We start from the raw sequence: 23,619 nt of genomic DNA, 5'->3' as shown, positions 1-23,619 counted from the left end.
AGGCACGTTAATATTTTCTTTTCTCAGAGTCCCAACAAAATGATCAAAAGACCTCTTAAAGACACAGAAATTAATTCCCATTTCATTTAGTTATTTTTTTCAATCAATATAAAAGCAAGACAAGTAACTATTTACGTGATGCTAAATGTTAAAATACTGTGCCAATAACCAAATAGGAAATTTCCACAAATGCCCAAACCTTGTTGAAACATTCAAGAAGGGATAAAGGAGAGCATCTCTGTGCCTGCTCCTCCTGATCCACCATCAGGTAAGAAAGAAACGTATATAAACAACAAGGGACCGCTGAGTCCTCTAATGATTTGTAACTCTTATTGTACAGCTGTTGTATTTGCTACTGTTTGCTTCTCAGTTGTTGTTTCACCACTGTTTGCCATTGTTACCTTTCTCTTGTTCGCTGCTTGTGTTTTCCCTTTCTCCGTGCCACCGGCTAGCCCCTCCCATCTGCCAGGGTTACATATGGAGGCCGCAGAGTGGACACGCCTATCTGCGCCTGGACCGTGCCCAGCACCCGGAACCCTGGCCCAACCACCACCAGAAGATACACCGTCTTTAGCTCCAAACACTTGATCCAGGACCCCACAACAGCAAGTGCTACAGCACCTCTCACCAATCCACGTTGGACCTTACACCTGCCAGCTCTCTCCTGGTAATCTGAAGCTCCAGAATGCACAGCGATCACTAGCACGCCCACCTCTACCACTTCAGACCACCTCCACTGCCTTCTGCTCAACTCACAATCACTCTGCAAGCACACCACCAAGATTTTGGATACCATCACCTCCTTCACCCCAATGTCATCTTTCTCACCAAGACCTGGCTCAATCCTGCATCTGTGCTAGACATCACCTCAGCCACACCCGACAGCTACAAGATTGCACACAGAGGCTGCATTAACAAGCACAGAGATGGAATGGCAATCATTTACAAGGAAACCATCCACAGCACCACCACCACAGATGACGTCATCCTAATCATTAAATCCCTCAACTTCCAGCTTCGAACTGATAGCAAAACCACCATCAGAGGCTCCCTTGCCTACAGAACCCCAGGACCCTGCCCCAGCTTCTACAACGCCATTCCCAATTTCATCACTCTGCTTGCCATCAACTCTGAAATGGACATCTTCCTCAGCAATCTCAATTTCCACCTCAATGTCTTCAACAACACCAGCACCGCCAACCTCCTCGAAAGCATGAGCAAAATCAGCCTCACCCAGCTGGTCACCAGCCCCACCCACATGGCAGTACACTTACTCGACCTGATCTTCCCACCAGCGACAGAATCAAGCACAATCATGTCAGCAAGCTCACGAGGACTGATTCCATCATCTTACACTTCACCATCTCAGGAGCCCCTGGCACAGCCCCCAAGCCACCCAGCATATCACACCACAGCTGGAACAAGTTCTCAGAGAGCCAATGGACCGATGCCCTCAACACCTCGCACCCTCACATCGCAACTAACCTTGTATAGGCAGTCAAGAACTTCTCCGCCTAGATGACAGACTGGGTCAACATAGTTGCCCCCTGCAAATCAACCAAGTCCCAAAGGTCCTCTAAGCAACACGACAGAACTAAACACCTTGAAGCACACCTGCAAACAACTCGAAAGAAAATGGCGCATCAGCAGGGAACCCACAGACTGAACCACATTCAACACAGCCCTAAACCTAAACCACCAGCTTCTGAAAGGGACAAAAAGAACCACCCTTGCCAACTATAGCAAAGCAAGCTCCAACCACAGCAAGGAACTCTTCAACATTGTCAGAGAGTTCTCCAGCCCCTCAACCACAGAAAACGTCATCACCCTTTCATAAGAACTCTGCAACTCCCTGGCAGACTACTTCCACAACAAGATCTCCACCAGCTACATAAACTTCGAACCTCAACCCTCCAACCTTTTCAGCTGCCTAGATCCCACGAATTAGGAACATGACCACCTGCTCACCACCTGTGACTAGCTCACCATGCAATACACCAAATTCATCATGGTCTCAATCCACTCGGGACCACCCACGGACCATGCCCCCACCACATCTTCAACCTTGGGAGCAAGACGATCTGCAGCAAGCTCACCACCATCCTCAATGCATCAATTTCCATAGCCACATGTACCGAATAATGGAAGCATGCAGAAGTCAAGCCTCTACTCAAGAAACCATCCACTGTCCCAAAAATCTTAAGAACTACTGCCCCATTTTACTGCTCCCTTTCCCACCAAAGTCCTTGAGAAGGCTGTCAACGCCAACTCACAGAACACCTTAAGAGCAACAATCTTCACGATACTTCCTGATCCGGATTCTGCACCAACCACATCACCTAAACCTCCCTGATTGCAGCCACAGCTTACATCAAATCCATTTTCGACCAAAAAAACAGACTGCCTTGATCCTCCCTGTTCTCTCAGCAGTGTTCGACACAGTTTCACATCACACCCTGATCAAAAGGCTTCACCACATCGGAATCCCAGGAAAACCCTCAAGTGAAATCACAAGTAGAATCCAGAGAACCCACTTCCCGTCCTTCGCTCAGAACCTAAGTACACCATCTGTGGCAACCTGCAAGGTTCGTCATTCAGCCATACTCTTCTCAACACCTACATGACTCCCTGGTCAACGTCGTAAGATTTCATGGAATGAACATTATATCCTATACCGCCGAAACCCAGCTCATCCTCTCACTATCACAACACACCTCCAACATGCTGACTAATTTCCACATGTGCATGATGTGCATCGCCAGCTGAATGAGAAACACCTGATTACAACTCAACACAGACAAAACGGAAGAGCTCATCTCGGAAACACCTTCCCACTGAGAACGACCCTTTGTGACCCCCTGAACTAGGACCTTCACCAACTCTGACCCACCACACCCGCAACCATGGCAGCATACAGGACAACAAGCTCACCATGAGAAAACAGATCAACGCAGGCTCTTCCGCCTGCTTCCTCAACCTCAGCATGACCCGCAAGATCTTCAAGTGGCTCCCCATCGATACCAGACGCCCCTTTACACAAGCCCTGATCATCAGCCGACTGGACTAAGGCAATGCACTTGCTGAAGGAACCATCTCGCATCTCCTCAAGAGACTTCAGAAAATACAGATTACCCGGCCAGACTCATCCTTGACCTCCCCAAACAGACCCACATCACCCCCCTCAGGAAGCTCCACTGAATCCCCTTTCAGAAATGATGTCTCCTCAAGTTGTTGAACTACACCTTCAAAGCCCTCCACAACCAGTGCCCAGCATACATCAACCATCAACTGAATTTCCACCTGCCCTCCAGACACATGTGCTCCTCCTCCCTCTGCCTCGCCCACATCACACACATCCACAGCACCAACAGTGTGTGCCGCTCCTTTTCCTACCTCACTGCAAAACCCTGGAACGACCTCCTACTGCACCGACGACATTATTCTCTTTGATAGAATTTACAAAAGAACTCAAGACCTGGATGTTCGACTGTGCCCTCTGCAGCAGCACTACCAGTGCATGACTGATGATTAGCTGCGCTTTACAAATCCAGATTGATTGATTGATTTATTGATTTATTGAGTGATTGACGAGGCTACATATTTCTGCATCTACTAAAGTAGACTCGCACATTACTAAATCCCCCTCTTGCCCATGCAACCCACAAGGAAAAAAGAGAAAAACTTCCATAAGTAGTGGACGCAGTGGCATAACGCAAAATAGTGTGGGCCCTACCCCGCACCCCACAGAAAGTAAGGAGTGGCCCCTGAGTCTCCCATGTTCATTAACTTAGGCCTGAATGGAGGACCCCTGAAGGGTTGTGGGCCCTTGAAGGGGTGGAGCGACCCCTCTGCCGTAGGAGTGTCAGGAACGTCTGTTAATCCCCGGCAGGGTGTTTGTACTGCAACCCACTCAAGGTACCTCTGAACTGCCAGCTTACATTTCAAGTAGTCCTCTGTACTGCTTCCTAGACTGCAGCGGGCCAGCTCCCCAATGACTACTGCAACTTGATCCCGGCGGCCTCTTGACACCCCTCTGGGGCTTTCAGCAGCACGGGACGTAGCACTGCCACTACTTCTTGTCCTACGTGCATTACAATACCACTCACAGAGGGCAGCCCTCTGGAGGGATGAAAACAGGCTCTCGTGGACATACCCTTATAAAAGCACCATTAATGCCTCCGTCACAATTCAGCATAGAAATGCTTCTGGGCTTGCTTATAAGTGTTTAAAATTCACCAGGTAAAGGTGCGCTGCTCTGTCGTATGGCGGTGTCTTCCGAGAGTGGGCACGTGACTCACAGAAAGCGGGATGCACACAAGCGGAAATGGGTTCATGGGAAAAAATGCGGCAAAAATGTGGCGGCTGTGTGAGACGTCATGTTTTACGGCAACGTGAACAAACAGCGGCCTCCGCTGCAGAAACATCACACTTGGCGGTCGATAACTGCAAACACATTGTTGTTTACTTAAGGTACTGCTGATAGACACACAGAGTGCGCCCTGCACGAGGCGGACCCTCGTGCCTTTTGGCGGTGGGGGAGGGGGACACAAGGACGGGCACAGTCCACTCCGTGGCTACAATTAGCTTTCCAGATAATGGTTTGTTTTCCCTTGCATATACCAGTCATGTTTTCAACCACCTGTGCACATAAAGGCTCGGCTGCACAAACCTATGTATCAGTTCGACAGGGCCTGGTGTAGCCGTGCATTGTGCACTGCTGTTGGTGCAATTTTGAATCAACTGACTGGTCTGCAAAAAGACATGTTTGCACCGAATGCGCAACGCAAAAACAACTTTCTGCACTCGTCAGTGTGAGGCAACAGTTGTTTTGAATGGCCCGGGCAGTAATGGTAGAAAACTGCCTATTTATATTGGAATTTATGTAATCCGGGAGATGCTGGAATCACTCAATTTCCTAGTCATCATGGCGAAGGATGTGTATGGGCGTGTCACACCCAAGCCACAGCAGTGTCTGAGGTTCCGCGACTCTCACATGTGCTCGTGTGCAGGGTCGGACTGGGGCAGAAAATAGGCCTTGGTACTAAAATAAAAGTGGCCCCAAAAGAGAATGGCAGCAACGTGACCCACATTTACAAATCGAGGCAGTTTTGAAACTGTAAGGTCACTCTGTATCAGTGTTTCGCAAGGTTTAGGAGATTCCATGCTTGCTGGAGGCAATGTTTGTAGTAGTATCAGGGAAATCAACAGTAAATACCTACCAATAGACCACAAACAGGCCATCAAACAGCCAAACAAGTTTTGGCAAAGCCAATAGGTCTGGCTTTAAAGGAATATTATATGGGAATGTGAAGTATTATAAGTAGATAAAATAGGAATTGATAACAATTTGTGTGGAAGCAAAGAAATGCAGAATAATATTTGTGCAGGTTAAAAGGTCAGGTAAGAGTTGCACTGTCACTAACACTACTTTTAAGTTAATGACTTCTTCCTCCTATGTTTGCTGCTGCCAGAGAAAAAAACATATATTATCTGGTTACCTAGGACACTTTAATAGCATTACAATATCATGTGTGTGCCCTTCAAAGTTCAAGCTAAGGCAGCTGGATACATAAACAATATGTTCACAGCCTTGTAGTGGGCGGGCACTTTTTTTGCGGACGCGCACGTTCTGCTCAATCAAAAGATGCACTCCCGGACCCCCAAAATGTGGGCGGAGCCAAAGCCCTTTGCCTGGTGTTTCTCACATAATTGTCTGAATACAGCAGCACTGTCATGCCAGACCATAAAAACCACCCCACACACCGGCTGGTCAGACCAGTCATTCTGGCACTGTCAGATTGCCCTACAGACCAGACAGACCCTGCCCGTGTGGTGCATGGCTGTCTCCAAGAGGTTACCAGATTCTCAGTGGCATAGCAAGGGTGCCATGGGCCCTAATGTAAGCAGGGAAAATATGCCCCCTTTGCAACCAATTGGTATTTCAAATAGTCATAACTTGAATGTAGTAGTCCCCCGCCACCCTGGGCAGTGCTGCTACTGCACCTTCTGCACTAATAATAGCTGCTTCTCTTCTTGTCCGAGCATTGCTTATATCTTTTTCCGTTACCCACGTGTGGTTGGGAGGAATTACGCATTCATCTGTCAAAATCGAGGTGCCAGTTCTTAATGAAATGGGGCCAGTGAGCATGCAACTCTAGAGCTGATAACCCTATGTTGCTCTCTGTGGGGATCACATGGTATTTTATCAGATAGGACTACAGTTTCTCAATACCTAATTTCGCTGACATGACCGCTCTATTGCCATCCTGAGTTTTTGAAATTCAATGGATGTGGCTTGGCATTTCCTATTCAGATTGCAAAATGTGAAACATCCAATTGCATCGAAAACAAATTATTTTGAACTTCATAAACGCATTAAAACATTTATTTTCAGGATGTAGGTCTATGGATTGCTTGTAGCACTCTCCGTAACTCTCCCTCCATTTGTATAGAACTAGGAGGCCTTTGGGTGTAAGTTTTGCTCAACAAGGACATTTAACATAACATTTCTAGCCCACGGTTGAATTTAAAATACGCTGGAGTATTCAGAGTAATTTTGGTAATTCCATTCCAATCTTTGGCGCAGAATTGCAGATAATTCCGCAATTACTCCTGCTCGTGTCATTATGAGTATATAATATGAGGGGGAAAAATACTCCTGTGAGAGCACAATTAGCAAGTGTGAGCAGCTGCTCACCATACACGTTCTGCTGCACTTGCAGAGGCCAGACCTATTGGCGTTGCGAATGCATTGTTTTCTTTGGCGCTTGATTGGCTAAGGCACTCTGAGCTCACTTTCCAAGGCCGGCATTTTTTCCTTCTTCCTTTCTGTGTGGTTGCAGTGTGAGGTCCTGTGGAATGCAAAGAGTGGTACTGGTGCAGAAGCCCACAATTACAGAACAGTGGTTTGTGCGCTGGGGCAGTCTGTGCGCCACTGAGTCCAAGTCCAATTTACGGCTTGGGCTCAGAGGCAAAGTGTTTGCCTCACCTACATGGGGTCACATCCCCATGTAAATGGGGGAGTGTCCTCTTAGGAAAGTACTATATGTGCGTCAGCATTATCAGTTTTACACAAGGGGCCACACAAGGATCTCTGGCTTTTGTCCCCCATGTGGCACTGTCTGCAGTACGGCCCCAAATGTAATCGAAATATTTTGAATGTCACAGTTGTTCTTATTAAAAGGGTAACCTGACAGAGTTTTCTGCACTGGCATAAAGGCAGATGACAAATTGTATTGTAGTTGATTTTATATAGTGCTGGCTCCGCCCCGAGAACCATCAAGCTTGCCAGTCTGAGAAGTAATGCCTGTCCAGACTGAGTCTCCCCAATGTCACATCTCCACCACAGCAAGCAGGCTTGTGTTTTCTCCTTCTCCAGTTTCCCCATGTTTCTCTGGTGAAATACTTGGGTGCTCAAAATCTCAGCGAAACCACATCTTTGCTGAAAGCTTGACATTATAAAAAAATATTTTTAACTGCGTGCGGGCAGGCGAAAGAAGAAACCACTGTGAAGTCTCTTCAAAGTTGTACTTGTTGCTGTAGCAAAATAACGATCCGAGGATTTACATGTCATATCCTACCCTTGTTTCAGTCAATGACCGTAGGAACTGGAGGGGAAGAGGGAAAGTACCCTCCCATCCCCCAGATATGACTGGGGGGCATTAAGCAGCCGGAGTTCTGAGGGCCAGACAGATTTCACACTTGTTTGGCTCTGTGGGGAAAAAAATCATTGTTGTGCTGCATAACTTGAGAAAAAATAGAAACATTCAAGATACCATTTAACGAACAATATTGCAACTCAGCTGAGTTATTTTTCTGGCTGTCCTCTCTTCCGCCTGCTTATCTGAAAATGACTGTTACTTGTCAATAGTAAACTCTAGAAAATGCTGAGAAACAAGTTGTAAATAATAAATAATGCCCACCAAAGAAATGCTTTGCTTAGATTGTGGATGTTGAAATAGCCCGATGCCCAGGTGTGAAAACGAAGTGTATTTTATAAATCCCATTCATTCTCGCATCTCTATATTTCACCGAATTTATTGCGCCCACATCACATTGAACACTGATTAATACTCTGCATTCAAAGATATTTGTTCCTGCGACATACACACTTCTTTGAAAATATGTTGAAAACGTACTATTTTGGACCTGATGTGTGTTTTACAGCTCTTAAAGATGAGCAAGGAAACAAATACACACATTGTTGCCACAAACTTGCAGGACACAAGTTCAAACCCTGGAAAGACAACATGAGCCCATTATCCTCTGAAATGGATATACTGTGCATTATCAAATTAGGCAGTGGTTGAGCATATTCTATTATTAAATTATTCATAGAAAATAAAGATATTAATTTCAATTGAGGTCTGGCCTGCTCCCCGTAGTTTTCATGAGAAATAGTTTCTGGCTTGCTATGAGTATCCATTGACTTGGTTCATCTACCACTCAAGACCGAGTCATTGAGAAACTAGATGGCATCTTTACAACATGGGGTGTTTCAGCCATAGTGAAATCTGACAATAGTCCACCCTTCAATAGTCGAGGCTTCAAAGAATTTTTATAGCATCTGTTCTAGCTCTTATTTTGCTCCGTTATGCTCTCCCTTTTTCTTTCATTTCACCTCCAACTCATAATCTCTACCCTCTCTGCCTCTCACACCCTTTGCCTATTACTCTTTTCTGTTTTCATTGCAATCTGACTCTTTTCCATTCATTTCTCTCTTGTTGTCCCTCATCTGTTCCATTCACTCTCCCTTCTTTCTCTCTTTCTCTCTCATTCTTTTTTATTCCTATATATCATGTCGCTCATTTGCACTTCCTCTCTGTAAATATTCTCATTTCTATTTCCCAAGTATGCCACCCACTTTATTTTCTTCTTCCCCCTTCTGCCCTCTCCTTTTCTAGAACATCTTCTTTCAACCCTCTCCCTACTTCTCACTCTTTTTCTTCCCCTCTGTTCCCATTTTCCTCAAGTCTCAGTTGCCACCAGGCACTCATTTTCTTGCGTGTAGCTAAAGGGGTTTGGAGGGGGGGAGGGTTAGTTCTAGAGTTCAGAGTGTATGATGTAAAGTGGAGTAACACATAAGTGTTTGTAAGGGACACCACTGTGGGGAGAAAACACACTTCTCGTAAACAATCAAGGACATCAGTTTGAAGTGTGTGTGTGTGGTACGAGAAGGTTTTCGGCTGGAAAAAGAGTGCTTCTGCAGTCCCATCAAAAGCAGAGTCACCTTCCTGACAAGCTGTGCATTGTGAAACAAAAAGTAATCTGCCCAGGTGCTGTTTGATTAGAGGTAGAACAATACTGAAAAAGTAATCTGCTCTGGTGCTGTTCGATTAGAGGTAGAGAAATATTGCTGAGGTGCATTTGTAAAAATAGAGTAACCCTTATTTGAGGTGCTGGTGGTGAATTTTTACATTCAAAGCTACCTGAAACGGGTTGATACACTTTACGTTAATTGCAGCTTTGTTGAAAAGTCCCTGTGTCCTGAATAAAAAGTTTCTGTTGAGAGCTTCATGTATCTTTTATTAACACCCACAGTATAATGTTTTGTCTGGTGGTAGGCCAGCAGCCTGAACTCAAGTCAACACAGGTTTTTAGGTCTCGACTACAGCATTGCTTTAGCAATGCTTGTTTGTCGAGATTATAGTAAGGCTTTCAAAATTCTACTGAAAACTGCGGATCGGGTACAGTTCATGTGAGCCTGGCGCGTGCACATCGCCAGCCACATTGCGCACCATTTGTCTGAGCCTCGGCATCAGACTTCAAAGGAAGCCTGCCCCCCGCCACGCAATGCCGCTCCCCCGCCCCTACCACGCAATGCCGAGAGCTTGTTTTTCTTTCAGCAACACCAAATTGCCGCACTCCAAAAATGGCACCCGTTCGTCCATTGTCAGCAGTTCGGCGCTTTCTAACATTTTCGCCCACTTTCCCTACGTGACTATGTTGGCGCTGTTATGTTGCCTGGACGAAGTGCCAAGATCCCTACAGCCCCTGCAGACATGATGAGCAGAGGCAGAAGGTTTGTTTACTTCAGATAAGTTATCCTTCTCCCTTCATCCGAAGATAACCTGGGTAACTTGACGACCTAAAGTTAGTTATTAGGCATGGGTGGCTCGGCTTGTTATTAGCACTTTTGAGATGTAGCACATACCTGACCGGAAGGTATTGGAATGCTTTACGTGAACAGTACTTCTGTTCAAGAGGCAGCTCGCCACGCTTTGTTCCTCGACTTCCTTGTCGAAAACCATGACTTCAACAAATGCCGCTCACCTTCTTTTTCGGGATTTGTTCCACTGTGAAATGGATCCAAAAACACCACTATGGCTGCAAATATCTTCAGACATTTTTCTATCCAAACATGCAGCCATGGGTTTATAAGTGAGGCGGCAGCTCTTTTTCTCTTCCCTTTACTTGCCCCACACAACGTAAACGTTTCCATTCTCCAATGTTTCAGGGAATGCGCACTGCCTCAAAGAGTCTTTCCTCTACAGCAAGGCTCTGCAGGGAGGGAGGAAAAGCACTCCCATCTCTTGCTCTTTCAGGGATAGCACTGGGAGCCCCTTGCGGGCAGCGCCACCCTTCACAATAAATATATCAAGCCATGGCCGCCAGTCAGCTCGCTCCCTTTCTGCCTGGGTCCTAATAATAGGGGGGTGATTCCCAGCTGTGGCGAGAGCATCAGCCCGTGAAATCAATTTAAAACTATTTACCTTAGCACTTGTTACCTCTGCTCCAAGATTAGTGCAGTACCGAACAACAGGCTACTTGTAGGTCATTGTTCCCTTTTCTTCTCAAGTTTATTTTCCTTTAACCGGAGAAATAAGGATTCCTCTCTAAATGGCTCCTTTGAACTGGCAGACGCTTAATCCAGAAGGGGTGGCAGAAGGACAAACGTTTTTATATGCCACGTCAATTGCAGGGAAAATGGGCGTGTGTGGTAAAGGATTACAAATTCTTAGTGAAAATGATCCTGCTGCTGGAACCCTGGATGTTGTTTGTAGCTGTATTTGTACATTAAAAAAACATTGCATAACTTATGCCCTAAAATGTCATTACAGCTAATGATTTCAAGTTGTCATTTGCTTTCCTTGTCTATAAACATTTCGGCACCTTAAACATTTTCAACGCAGCCCGCAGGTGTTCGCTGCTGAACTCTAATGACTTTGAACTAATAAATTATTGAGGGAATAGACATTAAGGTGTATACTGAGAAAAACCGTAGTCACTTCTTTTCCGCCAGAACAGGTCATTTGTTTAAAATGAACAGGAAAACAAATAACAGGTATTTAGGATGCTCAATGCACAGAACAGTTTGTCGATCATCATACTTCACACTTTCTGTATTATTTCTTACGACTTTTCTTTCTTTTGTTACTCTTTCCTTCCCTCTTCCTTCACAACATCCACCACCACTACGTCCACCACCACCATATCCACCACCACTACGTCCACCACCACCATGTCCACCACCACGTCCACCACCACCACCATCATACCCACCTCCACCACCACCACGCCCACCACCACCACACCCACCACCACCACGTCCACCACCACCACCACATCCACCATGTCCACCACCACCACGTTCACCACCACCATGTCCACCACCACCACGTCCACCACCACCATGTCCACCACCACCACGTCCATCACCACCATGTCCACAACCACCACATCCACCACGTCCATCACCACCATGTCCACCACCACCACACCCACCACCATGTCCACCACCACATCCACCACCGCCACGTCCACCACCACCATGTCCACCACCACCACGTCCACCTCCACCACCACCTCGTCCACCACCACCACTACCACCACCACCATGTCCACCACGTCCACCACCACGTCCTCCACCACCACCACGTCCATCACCAGCATGTCCACAACCACCACGTCCACCACCACATCCACCACCACCATGTCCACCACCACGGCCACCACCACGTCCACCACAAGGCCACTACCACATCCACCACCACCACGTCTACCTCCACCACCACCACATCCACTACCACCACCACGTCCAGCACCAAGTCCACCACCAAGTCCACCACCACATCCACCACTACATCCACCACCACCACGTCCACCACCACCACGTCCACCACCACCAAGTCCACCACCACCAAGTCCACCACCACCATGTCCACCACCACCACATCCACCGCCACGTCCACCACCACCACGTCCACCACCACCATGTCCACAGCCACCACCTCCACCATCACCACTACGTCCACCACCACCATGTCCACCACCACCACATCCACCATCACAACCCCACCCACCTCCACCACCACGTCCACCACCACGTCCACCACCACATCCACCACCACTACCACCACCACCACGTCCACCACCACCATGTCCCCCACATCCACCACCATGTCCACCACCACGGCCACCACCACGGCCACCACAACGTCCACCACAAGGCCACTACCACATCCACCACCACCACTACGTCTACCTCTACCTCCACCACCACCACATCCACTACCACTACCACTACCAAGTCCACCACCAAGTCCACCACCAAGTCCACCACCACATCCACCACCACCAAGTCCACCACATCCACCACCACCACATCCACCACCACGTCCACCACCACAACATCCACCACCACAACATCCACCACCACATCCACCACCACATCCACCACCACGTCCACCACCACCACGTTCACCACATCCACCACCACTACGTCCACCACCACCACATCCACCACCACTACGCTCACCACCACCACATTCACCACCACCACATCCACCACCACCAGCACCACGGCCACCACCACGTCCGCCACAAGGGCACCTCACTCTATCTATCTATCGCCCTCACTCTATCTATCTATCGCCCTCACTCTATCTGTCGCCCTCACTCTATCTGTCGCCCTCACTCTTTCTATCTATCGCCCTCACTCTATCTATCGCCCTCACTCTATCTATCGCCCTCACTGTATTTATCTAACGCCCTCACTCTATCTACCTATCGCCCTCACTCGATCTATCTATCGCCCCTCACTCTATCTATCTATCGCCCTCACTCTATCTATCACCCCTCACTCTATCTATCTATCTATCTATCCATCTATCGCCCTCACTCTATCTATCTATCGCCCTCACTCTATCTATCTATCGCCCTCACTCTATCTATCTATTGCCCTCACTCTATCTCTCTATCGCCCTTCCCTCTATCTATCGCCCTTCCCTCTATCTATCTATCTATCTATCTATCTATCTATCTATCTATCTATCTATCTATCTATCTATCTATCTATCTATCTATCTATCTATCTATCTATCTATCTACTATCTATCTATCTATCTATCTATCTATCTATCACCCTCACTCTATCTATCTATCGCCCTCACTCTATCTGTCTATCTATCTATCTATCTATCTATCTATCTATCTATCTATCTATCTATCTATCTATCTATCACTCTCACTCTATCTATCTAGCGCCCTCACTCTATCTGTCTATCTATTGCACTCACTCTATCGCCTTCACTCCATCTATCTGTCGTCCTCACTCTATCGCCATTACTCTATCTATCTATCTATCGCCCTCACTCTATAATAATAATAATAATACAGAATTTTATAGAGCGCGAACAGCTACCTCGACTAGGAGGTGTCCCGGCGCTAAGTGAGCAGGGGGAGATCTATCTATCTATTGCCCTCCCTCTATCTATTGCCCTCACTCTATCTATCTATCGCACTCACTCTATCTATCGCATCACCACAGCATCACTCAGCACCACCACAGCATCACTCAGGGGCACCACAACATCACTATGCGCTACCACAGCATCACTAAACGCCACAGCATCACTCGTCGCCACCACAACATCACTCAACGCCACCACAGCATCAATCTGTGAAACCATTCAACAACAACTGGTTCAAATATGTTCTTTCAATGTTTCAAGCTTTATTACACATTTCACAAAAATATGTTAATATTTCACTTCTGTTCTTGGATTTTTGTCACAATAAAATACACTGAACATAATCTTCCCAAAAGTTATTTACAAAAGTTTAAGCTATTGCCATTATAAATTACAATAGCTTTTATTTAAGTATTGATTATAAAAAAAGCCATTGTTATTTGCAATATCAATACATCTAAGTCTATAGGTGTCACATTTGCGAAAGTTAAAACTATTGGCATTGTAAAAGACAAAGCTATTAATTTCGCTATTTTCAAAACCAACACATAAATAAAAAATGTGTCATTTACAATACCAATAGCTCAAACTTTCCTAATGCGAGACCTATTGCATTGTAAATGCTTGTTCTAGCTTGTCATAGCTCGGAACATGTTTAAAAAAAATCATTGTGTTTAAAAAAAAGAAGTCCCTGCCTGGCAGAGTAAACCTTCTCTCCGATGCATTTTGTCATGAGATGCGGCTGCTAGCTTTGTTTGTCCACTGTGGTTTTTCTCAGTTCCCTGGATCCTGGAAGAGCCGCTACCACAGGGGACTTCCATGATGGTGGAAATCTCACAGGATCAGGGTACAAGGACTTTAGCGCAACATGGCCACCAGATGTAGGTTTGATACCAATTAATGACAGATGGAGTTAATTTAACTTAATGTCATTATCATCAATTGTTAAGACATTATTTACAAATATGTTAGGCCACATATAGTATATATGTGAACATAAATATTCACCATTTATTAGGAATACATTACATCAATAACAAAGGAGCCCAGCAATCTATTTACATAAAATAAATATGTTTTTTCTAAGAACAACAGGGAGTCAAAGGAGTTAACAAATACAATTCAAAAAGCGCTGCAATTTGCTTTAATTCTTCATAGATCTTCTGTTACAGTATTTAAAAATCACAAAAAGTTAGTCAGTGGTGTGCACAGACTACCCGAAAGGTCAATTACAATGACATAACCTTCAGGGTCTAATGTCCTCGAGGAGACTCCAACGAGGAGATGAACTGTCAGACACATTAACTTTACAAAACATGGGCCAGATGTACTAAGCATTTTACCATGTACACAAGAAGAAATGCAACTATGTAACTTGTTACCAAAATCGCAATTTGATTTAGCGATTCGGGATGAGGAAGGGGTATTTTTAGGGCGTCCCTTCCGAATACCGAATACCACTGGTATGTATGAATGTTTTGCGACTGGGAATGCGGTTGTAAAACATTTGCAGTTACTACCACCTTCAAGTTGGTGGTAACCAATTCGCAATTTTTGAATGGGGGCGACAACATTTTTTAAGAGTAGGCAGTGTTCCCACAGACCACTGCCCGTCGTTAAAAAAGGATAAGAAAACTTTTCATTTTTTTCTTTTAAACACATCCCATTTTCCGTTACAGAAAAAGGGCTGCATATGAAAAAAAAAGTGCTTTATTTAAAAAGCAAACACCGTCCCCAGCAAGCCACCATCCCTGTGTTATTGCCCATTCCTAATGGGTCGTAATTTGTGACCTGCCTCGATGAGGCAGGTCCCTTATGACCCATTTGGCAATCGGTGTGGCTGAGACACATTAGTATATTTCGTTTTGCAAATATCTAATTGCAAGACGCATAAAATCGCAATTAGAGCCTCGCAAGATGAAAAGTTCGTACATTCAGACCTCTGTTTGCAAACTGCTACTGGAAACAAAATATGATTCTCAACAGTCCAAAGCCATATGGAAACCTTGTAGGCTGGGGCGGTGTCAGTCAAATGTAGGTGGCATCTGACTTGTGATGAGCTCTGCCCCAGCTAAATATGCTAATCAAAGGACTATACTGTATAGCATCTACGGCTATCCTGACTGAACATTGCTTATAAAAGGATGCGAACAGTGACAACTATTCATGTGTCAGGAATTTGAAGAGTCATAAAAGAATAGTGCGACCCCTTGTCCTGCATAGTTGACCAATCTTTTCACACTGCAGACTCCTTTTTGTCATACATATGTGAAAGGTGAGATGAAAGCTCAGAAGATGACTTTTCAATTCTTGGGTTCTCAGCTGTGATTGTCTAATAGAGCTGCTACTGAGCCATTTGCTTATAAAATCTACTGCAACTCTGATGGGAAGTGCTGTTAGCTTCCTCCTCTGGCCATCAGTGGATCACACCTCTTCGGGAGAGTGAAGAAAGAGAAAGATGACTGAACCATACAATCCTCGGCACCTCTGACACTGCTTACACATTCTATAAATGTTGAGTTATCATGCACTGCTTCGTCCCAGCCTGGCTCTCGGCACTGCATGGGCCCCATTCTCAAAGCTCTTTTTGCAAGGAAGTTAACTTACATGTGCAAATGGCTTGATTAATTTGTGTAAGGTACTCACAAAACGTGACCTGGCATTGGCAAATCTATTTATCTGTGTGATATCACCCTACTGTTGAACAATGCTGCTTGGGAGTACATTCTATGACAGGAACACTAAGGTGAGAGAGGTGGTGCCCTGGAATGTTTTGAACTGAAAAGAGTGTCAATGTTTGCAAACTTTTTTTCAAATCCATTCCCACGCTAGAAACAGTGAAATATTAACTCATGTAAAGGACAGGAGAAAATGTCTTTTAAGGGTTAAAATCGATTTAGGAACATTTACAAAATTGGAATGGCATATTGGAAGAGGAAACTCCAGCAAAAGAAGGCAATTTCAAATAAAACCTGACCATTATAAAAAAGGATAACCAATGAATTGTGTCTGTGGGTGTTATTTTAACCTGTGCCTATATTTTTGTTTACGGTTTAAATTCTAGCCAGACTTTAGTGGAGCACTAAAAATAATCTGCAGTTTGGGGGGAAAGCTAGCAAGTGCAGAAGCAATAGTGGAGAGCAAGTCTTGTCTTTTTTTGAGTAAGTTACATGCATTCAAAGATGAATGCAGCAAGTTTAAACAAGAAATTCTCTCTGTGCTTGGGTCATTCGGAGGGATGCAAACAGAGGTTGGCCCAACCATCAAATGCCCCAGGTAGCTACGGCCCGGTAGCAGAGAGTTTGAGTAGTGTTGCTGACAAGTGTAACACAGGAGTATTGACTTCGACACATCCCAAAGAGAACTGACAGAAATGAGTGACATGTTAGAGCAGGAAAGGGACACTCATGCTTACATTGACTAATAGCCATTAGATAATGGACTACATTGACCAATATTCGCACTTCCTCAATCTCAGATGGCTGCTGTGGGGGTAATATGACGTATGTGACATATGTAACATTATCCCTGTGATGAACAGGACCAACTGCCGTGATGCACTTGGCTTTTAGAGACACCAATGCCTGAGTGATGAGTGACCCTGGTTTTGCTGATGTGGGATATTCCACCATAATTAAGTACAATATTTGGTGCAAGAACCCGCAGGTTACTGTGCTGGAATCCTGCCATAGTCCATTATGATGGTGTATTTAGAATGGAGAACAGTCAGCCATGTAGGTCCTTTAATCTAATGTATTTAAAAAATAAAAGTGTACACATGTATGACATGCACTACTAACTCAATTGACTCTAGGCACCATGACTTGTTATCAGAAAACACCGCATGTGGATTCACTGAGTGAATCACATAAACAGAGTGTTAACTATCCTAGAAAAAGAAAAAATGTCAAAGCTTTCCTGAAGCTTAGTAACATAGATATTTTTTATCTCTGTTTGTAAGGCATTCCACTTCCTTAGGCCAATCACAGAAAAGATTATTTTTCTTTTCCATCAGCAAAGGGTCTTAAGTACCTTCAAGAGTCTCCTTTAGCCTTCCATACCTCACTAACAGAATTCCTTTTTAGGTTTTGCAGACCTAGGGTTGCAGCGCACATGCGCAGCTCACTCTGTGGCTGTGAGGGTATGTTTTAGAAGTGGGGTTGAAGCCCCGCCCCTATTGTTCATTGGCTGGCGTCATCGTTTATGGTAAATGCTGGCTTCTGATTAAAAATGAGGCTTCTTTGTTACCGTTCTGTCTCCTTTTGGTTATACAGTCTCCTTTAGATAGTGGGTAAGCACTTTTTTTTATTATTCGCGTAATGGCGACACTTGTTTCAGTCGCCTTTGGCAAGGGCGGCCGCTTGTTCATTTTTGCATTGCACTTTCACTTAAAGTGAAAGTGCGATGCAAATATGAACAAGCGACTGCGCTGCGCAATGGCGAGAGCTTGTTATATATAGTACCCGCTTTCTGAATTGAGCAAGTTTCTAAATTCTCCTGTATTTGCAGATAAGAAAATAAAGGTAGATGGCAGATGTGAAAACCTCTGTATTTCTTGCAGTGTAGAGTACACGGGCTACCGGGGGTGCACCCTGAGATCTTTGGGTTCACGTACCGTGTAAATGGATTTGTGGTGAAATGGACAACCCTTGTCTTAAGACACAGCGCGTGCTCCTTTAGTGACATGGGGACAGTATCCTGCAGGCGAGCTGGCTTGTAGTATGGACCTGTTGCCGTAGTCTGCCGTGCCTCGGTTACTGCTGTGTCACTAGAAGGGGAAAGAGAAAGTAGGAACTTCTCTTCCACGGGACGGTAGAAGCAGGGGAGAGAGACAGAGAACACGGCCACTTTCACTTTGTGGTTGAAGCGTTTCAGTGCAATGGTACGAAAGAAGCGGGGAGAGATCAAGAAGCGTTCCTTTTCTGTCACTGTTCGGTAGAAGCACGAGGAGAAGGTGCTGCTTCACTGCCACTGTGTTGTGGAAATAGAGAGTGGGTAACGTAGGTGTTAGGTAGTCTAATTTCTCTTTCTATGGCAGCAGCGGTGAGGAAGGGTGCGTGCACTACAACTGCCCCCCCCCCCCCCGCTACACCCCCTTAGCAAAAATAATTGTAGGTTATGTATTTGATATTTTACAATGGCCGGCTTTGACTCGTTGACTAGATTATTTCCCCACGTGGAAGCCGCTCTGTAGAAGGCCCTGCTAGCCGCAAGGAGGTGTGATATTGTAGACGTGAACAGTTCCATTTGGTTTCTCAACCGCAGGGGGCGGGTTAGGGTGTGAAACCAATGTGAAGGCAATAACTTTTTCAAGTTACGCAATGATGGCCTTTCTGCAGTTTTAGTACACACAATCAAAAAAATAAGCAAAAAGCTTAAAACATGTTATTGCTGCAGACTCAAAAAAATGCTCTTCTTTCAACCATAAAGGGTATTGTATTGTATTGTAATTGAATTTATATAGCGCTTACAACCCCTGACGAGGCATCGAAGCGCTTTTTCGGCGGGTAGCACGCTACTCCGGGACCCACAGTGGATTAGTGTTGAATTAGTATAGTGAAACATGCAAATACATTTTAAGTGGTGGATAGGTTAGTCAGTTATTTAGATTTGGAATGATAGCAGAAGGATAGAGTAGGACAAAAGTTTGTATTTATGTATCGCTCGCTTGTTGACGCATGCTATTCAGGGAGCCTATAAAGGATTAATGGTCAATTAACATGGTGAAATATGAGGTAATTTCAGTGGTGGATATTAGTCTGTTACTTGGAGTGAGAAGGATAGTGGATGGATAAAAGGGGAAGAAAGATTTGCATTCATATAGCACTTGTTACCCCTGATGGGTGTTGAAGCGCTTTTTTGGCAAGTAGCACGCCACTCCGGAACCCATAAAGGATTAGTGTTGAAAATTTGTATAGTATAAATATGAAGTAATTTGAGTAGTAGATATGTTATTCAGTTATTTGGGCAGTATGTTAGTATAGTTGAATATGGAATATGGAATTTGAGAAGTGAACATGTTAGACTGTTAATTTTGATAGAAAAAGGATAGTGGAGGGATAAAAGAGTGAAGGATATATATATATATATTTTTTTTAAGTCAACTGATGGAAGGATCATTATATATTTGTTAGTGATAAAAGGTGGACTGTTAGGTATAATTACAGCAGGGAGAGTGTTTCTGAGTGGGATGTAGTTATTTATGGTGTTGATTGGCGTGTTAGTAATGAGTGTATTGGTTAGTGGTATAGGATAGAGTTGTATTGGTTAGTGGTATAGGATAGAGTTGTGTACTGTTTGTGGGTGATGGTGGCTATGTGTGGTAGTTGGGATAGTAGGGTGTGTAGATGTGGTTTGGTTGGGTTGGTGGTGCATGCTGGTACATTAATCTGTGCATAGTGTTGTGCGTGGAGTATATTTGGTGTGAGTGTGTTGCTCTGTTTGTGGTTGTGGATGGTGTGGGCTGGGTATTGTTAAATGAGAAAAAGGGCAGCATTTCTGGCCCTAGTCCCGACCAGTCTCGAACAGGCCCAAACAGGCAACTGCCCTTGTCCTCTCCACCCTTAATAGGCCCAAATAGGCAACTACCCTTGTCCTCTCCACCCTTAACAGGCCCAAACAGGCAACTACCCTTGTCCTCTCCACCTTTAGCCTCAACGCCCGGGCTGAGACGACCTAAGCCTGTCCTTTTTTGTAGCCCTAGTAATCAGGTGACCCCTTCAGCCAATGGGAACCCTAGCCCTAACACTATCCAATCACAACACTAGCCCTAACATCTAGAACCAATAGGAGACCAGGACCTTGCAGCCAATCTTAGCCCTAGTCCAAGCACCCATTCAGTTCAAGAACCCTGACCTCTACGTCCAATAAAGGCCTTAGCCCTACCACTAGTCCCAACCCAAGTCCAAGCAGCCAATGGTACAGGTAGCCCTAGTCCCTACTTCCAATAGAAAGCCTAACCCTACTCTTAGTCCCACAACTGGCCAACAACCAATCACACCAGAAGCCCTAAATAGCTACTTCCAATTAAAGGTCTAACCCTATCCCTAGTCCCACCCTACTCCCAACAACCAATAACATAAGAAGCCCTAGTCCCTACTTCCAATAGAAATCCTAACCCTAGCCCTAGTCCCAACCCTGAATCACAGACCGAGAAACCAATCAGAACCCTCAAATACCCAACCAATGAGGACATTAACCCTAACCCAATAGAAACACCAGATACAACCACCAATCAGTGTACACATGTGCCAACCACTAGCACACCATATAAGGTCCCAGCAACCTCAGACAAGGTTTGCTGGCCAGGGAGTTGGAATCTCCTAGGAGACAGACAGACTCAATCCACAACTTTGGACTTTAGCAGGTAAAGGCTTCACTAACTCGAAATCTAACAATACTGTTTGAATAAAGCTTTACTGCTGGCCAAAAAACAAAGTGCACAGGCCCCAGTAAATACAGTTTAAACAGCTCACAGAAGCACCCTCTGATGTAGAAAATCCCTGTTGCTGGGGGAGGGGGGGCAGGGGGGCTGGCCTCACTGGCTTGTGAACACAAAATGGTGGCTGGGGGTGCACTGTTTGAGCACACAGGCCTAAGCACAGAGCAAAGGAGAAATTTGGAGGGAAAACAGATTTGTCACCAAGGAATGAGAGGGACAAACTACAGAGGTTGGACTGCAAATCCCACAATTCAACACACTAAATGAAGGCAATCATGGGCAGGGAAAACCACATATTTAAATCACAACACAGGTGATAAAATATGCAATTACAGGCAGGCTAAAACTAAAAATTTTAACTGTACCAACCACAGGCATAGACAGTAAACACAGAAAGTGAAAATCGTTTTTTAAACAACTTTTTGTCTTGGGAAGAGACAGCACTAGTCTGTCTCCTTACCACTTCCTGGATTCTGCTCACTGCAATCTGGGGCACATGTTTGTTTGCAATTTACTGGTGGCGGCAAATGCATTTCGGCACAGTGGCCTTCCTCAGCGCCCAGCACCTGACGAAATGTCTCGAAAAGCCTGCCTGCCGCTTGTAGATGTAGACGCCACTCCGCTCCTCCCCCATGTGATTCCGCTCACCTGTTGTGGCGCGTTGTGTGTCTGCGCACCACGACTCCCAGAATGCAACATGTTCTCACAATCCGGGTCGGTGTAATGGGGAAGGGTAACTGCTGTTCCAAATGGTGTAATGGGTCGGAGGCGAAGAAATAAGCGGCAGGATTTGATGGGCTAATTCGGGTTGTTTCTTGAACAGAGTCACTCCTTGTGCCCCCTGAGACTGTCAGTCCCTCCAGCAGAGCGAAGTGTAGAGCAGGGGCATAATGCCCGAAGAGAGGTATGCAACCTCAACCACTCTGAATCACCCTGCAAGGGGGACGGGTACCGGACCAGTCCATTAATGGAAACAAGAACAAGAAGCCGTGAGGCTGGCCAGTGAAGTCCGGACCCAAGTTGTGACAGGGGCTTGCTGCAATGCGCCTCTGGCTGTGCGTTTGAATATGTACAGAAAAGTCCCTCCTCAAAAGAAGAAAAGACGCAGCAGCCCAGAGGGGAAGTGTAAGGAGGGGCTTTATTCAAACAGATGGCCGTCTGGTGGCGGCGAATGCATTTCGGCACAGTGGCCTTCCTCAGCGCCCAGCACCTGACGAAATGTCTCGAAAAGCCTGCCTGCCGCTTGTAGATGTAGACGCCACTCCGCTCCTCCCCCATGTGATTCCGCTCACCTGTTGTGGCGCGTTGTGTGTCTGCGCACCACGACTCCCAGAATGCAACATGTTCTCACAATCCGGGTCGGTGTAATGGGGAAGGGTAACTGCTGTTCCAAATGGTGTAATGGGTCGGAGGCGAAGAAATAAGCGGCAGGATTTGATGGGCTAATTCGGGTTGTTTCTTGAACAGAGTCACTCCTTGTGCCCCCTCAGACTGTCAGTCCCTCCAGTAGAGCGAAGTGTAGAGCAGGGGCATAATGCCCGAAGAGAGGTATGCAACCTGAACCACTCTGAATCACCCTGCAAGGGGGACGGGTACCGGACCAGTCCATTACTGGAAACAAGAACAAGAAGCGTGAGGCTGGCCAGTGAAGTCCGGACCCAAGTTGTGACAGGGGCTTGCTGCAATGCGCCTCTAGGCTGTGCGCTTGAATATGTACAGAAAAGTCCCTCCTCAAAAGAAGAAAAGGCGCAGCAGCCCAGAGGGGAAGTGTAAGGAGGGGTTTTATTCAAACAGATGGCCGTCTGGTGGCGGCGAATGCATTTCGGCACAGTGGCCTTCCTCAGCGCCCAGCACCTGACGAAATGTCTCGAAAAGCCTGCCTGCCGCTTTTAGATGTAGACGCCACTCCGCTCCTCCCCCATGTGATTCCGCTCACCTGTTGTGGCGCATTGTGTGTCTGCGCACCACGACTCCCAGAATGCAACATGTTCTCACAATCCGGGTCGGTGTAATGGGGAAGGGTAACTGCTGTTCCAAATGGTGTAATGGGTCGGAGGCGAAGAAATAAGTGGCAGGATTTGATGGGCTAATTCGGGTTGTTTCTTGAACAGAGTCACTCCTTGTGCCCCCTCAGACTGTCAGTCCCTCCAGCAGAGCGAAGTGTAGAGCAGGGCATAATGCCCGAAGAGAGGTATGCAACCTCAACCACTCTGAATCACCCTGCAAGGGGGACGGGTACCGGACCAGTCCATTACTGGAAACAAGAACAAGAAGCCGTGAGGCTGGCCAGTGAAGTCCGGACCCAAGTTGTGACAGGGGCTTGCTGCAATGCGCCTCTGGCTGTGCGCTTGAATATGTACAGAAAAGTCCCTCCTCAAAAGAAGAAAAGACGCAGCAGCCCAGAGGGGAAGTGTAAGGGGGGCTTTATTCAAACAGAATGCATTTCGGCACAGTGGCCTTCCTCAGCGCCCAGCACCTGACGAAATG

Source organism: Lissotriton helveticus, chromosome 3_1 (genome assembly GCF_964261635.1).
Source record: "Lissotriton helveticus chromosome 3_1, aLisHel1.1, whole genome shotgun sequence".
In the NCBI taxonomy this organism is placed as follows: domain Eukaryota; kingdom Metazoa; phylum Chordata; class Amphibia; order Caudata; family Salamandridae; genus Lissotriton; species Lissotriton helveticus.
This window is presented reverse-complemented; position numbering follows the sequence as displayed.